The sequence below is a fragment of the Vanessa cardui genome, chromosome W, assembly GCF_905220365.1.
Source record: "Vanessa cardui chromosome W, ilVanCard2.1, whole genome shotgun sequence".
Lineage (NCBI taxonomy): Eukaryota > Metazoa > Arthropoda > Insecta > Lepidoptera > Nymphalidae > Vanessa > Vanessa cardui.
The window spans coordinates 4,819,459-4,822,579 of record NC_061153.1 but is presented as its reverse complement, the minus strand read 5'-3'; the positions used below and the strand labels follow the sequence as shown (position 1 = coordinate 4,822,579).

Genomic DNA, 3,121 nt, shown 5'->3' with positions numbered 1-3,121 from the left:
ATTTAGATTATAAGATTGAAATAAATTTATGAACCTAGTACTTATGGAAGATTGCACTAAAATGTCAATGTTAAAATCTCCACAAATAACTATATTCTTTCGCCCAGTACAGACTCGCTTAAGGGCGTCCTCCATCACACATTCAAAAAGGTTAAAATCCGATTGTGGAGGTCGGTATACGCACATAGCTATAGTATGCTCGAGTTCCACGCATGACAGTTCAACAGTGCGCTCTATTGAAAGATCCACAATGTCTTTTCGCTCTTTACAATGTATATTCTGTTTTGTGTATATTAATGATCCTCCATGTTTAGTTAATTTTCTAAAGAACGCACTTGACAATTTATAGTTATTAATACTAGGTGGTAGCTGATGTGACAAGATCCAGTGTTCGCTAATACAAAATATGTCAATATTATAGTACTTTAAAAATAATTCAATTTCGTTATCTTTGCTGGATAAGCTCTGTATATTCTGATGTACAATACTAATAATATATTTATAGTCCATTTATACCACCACAGCTCTTTGCCGATAGGTTGCCAATATCCAAATCAAAGTATGAACATTTACAACAATTAAAAAGTGTTATACCTTCAGATTGCCATGAATTCTATGACAACTTGCCATACAGAAATACCTAATACGTAGCTGCCTCTTATTAACTAATTGTAATCTTTAACTGTTTACACCTTATAAATGAACAATTTCGTTATTATTTTTTTGTTAGAAATTATATCTTTTTGTTCAGTTCCTTTGTTGATTTTTATAATTTGATTTTAATTATTACCTACTAGTGCGTATTATTATTTTTTTAAGTACGTAATTTTAAGCACTAAGACTGTTTGATTGGGGTATAATTTTATTTCATTAATATTATAATTTTTTTTTTTTTTTTTTCTTTTTTTTTTTTTTGTGGGTAGACTTACAAGTGTGTACATCTTCTCTACAAAGCTCCTAAACATAATTAATAATTTTATTTATTTTAAAAACTTTTATCACATGAATTAAAATTATAATAAAAGGCAATCACCACTCCTTTAATTTTCACTTTTATTTTGCACAAGAAAAACCTTATTTACAACAAACATGGACCAATCACTTAAAATGTCCTCTAACTTTGATGAAATAGTGAAAATGTTTGATTCTCGAATGAAGAACTACGAAGAGAGGCTGAAAAAACTTTCCCCGCCATCTGCTGCTCCCTCTATGGATTTGAAGTCATTGGCCAGTGAGTTTCTCGACTTCAAAGTCTTTGTTTGGAAGACTCTCACACTTATGAAATCATAAGTTGAGATGTTGACCCTTGGTCTTGAACGACACGAAGCTCACTTACGAAGAAAAGTCATCCTTATCCATGGTGTCCCTGAAGAAAATAATGAAAAGCTTGACAACACCGTTCACAATATATTAACCGACCGATTAGAGTTGTCCGAGGTCAGACCTAGTGATTTGCAAGTGTGCCATCGCCTGGGGGTTCATCAAGGTAAACCGAGGCCTATTTTAGTCAGGTTTAACAATTATAACATGCGCCAACTTGTATGGAATTCTAAGACTTCACTTAAAGGGTCCGGCATTACTATATCAGAATTCCTTACGAAATCCAAACATCACGTTTTCATGGAAGCGCGAAAACATTTCGGCGTTAATAGCTGCTGGACTTCTGATAGCAAAATTATCATACTGCTCCCTGACAAGACGCGAAGAAAAATTGAAGTTATGTCCGATCTCCAAGCTATTATTTCAAAGTTCTCTTCCTCTTCGAAGCAAGACTTGCCCGATCGTCCGGTTATCAAGAGTGCCGACAAGGAAAAGGAAAAGCCGCTCGTGAAATCTCCTAGAAAAGTTAGGCGCAAACTGTAACTTAGGTATTGTTTTCGTACAGCCACTATATAAAATATTTTAAATACTTTAACGTAAACGTACCTCTTCACTTTGGTCGGGTTACATCGTTTGGTTTTTTTATGTCTTTCGTTGTAGGGTAACTAAACTTTTTTTTGTAATTCCTTTGTGTAATAAGTTATTTGTTATTATTAATTTACTTTTTAAATTGCTCCTTCGTAATTTGCACTAGTCATTGTCATTGTACGTGACATACGATATGGGGATGTCACTGTTACACATGACAGTGACAGCGCATTTATAAAGCTTATTACAAAAAATGTTTTCTATGCTTATTAAGTTATCTACTTATAAGTGCAAAATGCATTTCTTATTTATTTATTTTTTTTAATTTTGAGTGGTGTTATTGATATGTAAATTTTGTTGCATTTTTTTTTTTTAAATATAATTAAATAACGTAGTTCGTAAAATAAATTAAGTAAAGTAGATATAGTAACTTAGTCATTTTAAATTTATTTATTTCTTATTTTTTTAATATTTTATATATTATTTTATTACTTTTTATATTATATTATATATATATTTTTTTTAAATTTTTAATATGGATTATGCCGATCTACTCAACATTAGTTCAAATTCTTACTCTTCTTCTTGTGATGAATTTTTTAGTGCCGAAAGCGATGGTTCCCCTGACATTTTGTTACACGACCAATTAAACGCTATTTTTTCTCCTTTTCCTCTTAACCTTAATATCGTCCACATTAACGCTCAGAGTATCCCTGCACATCTCTCTGATATTTCAATGTCCTTCAGTAACAGTCAAGTAGACGCTATCTTGATTTCGGAATCATTCTTAAAACCTTCACTTCCCTCCGTTCAATTCTCCTTACCCGGCTACAAGTTAATAAGAAACGATAGAACGGGAAAGGGTGGGGGTGGGGTTGCTATCTATCTAAGAACGGGAATCCCATACACGATTGTACTGTCCTCTCCTAACCAATACAATACTCCGAATCCGCTGAATTCCTCTTCCTTGAAATTATCCTTGGCCACTCCAAAGTACTCCTAGGTGTCCTGTATAGTCCCTCAATTCACATTGATTATTTCTCCTCCCTAGACAATATCCTAAACAACCTTTGTCCTTTGTACCAACATCTTCTATTGTTAGGAGATTTTAATACATGTTTAATAAAAAATGATTCTCGTTCGAATAAGCTTCTATCTATTCTGTCGTCCTTAAACTTACATTCCCTCCCTCTGTCTACTACACATCACTTTC

At 32.9% G+C, this 3,121-nt stretch overlaps 1 long non-coding RNA gene across 1 annotated transcript; it reads right to left on the bottom strand.

Annotated features, from left to right (window-relative positions):
* Positions 1–1,036: 1,036 nt before the first annotated feature.
* Positions 1,037–2,143, bottom strand: LOC124542687. Its single transcript, XR_006967345.1, has 3 exons — positions 1,927–2,143; positions 1,445–1,837; positions 1,037–1,366 (listed from the first exon to the last, which is right to left on the bottom strand). It is a non-coding gene; the product is annotated as an uncharacterized LOC124542687 (long non-coding RNA).
* Positions 2,144–3,121: the final 978 nt, after the last annotated feature.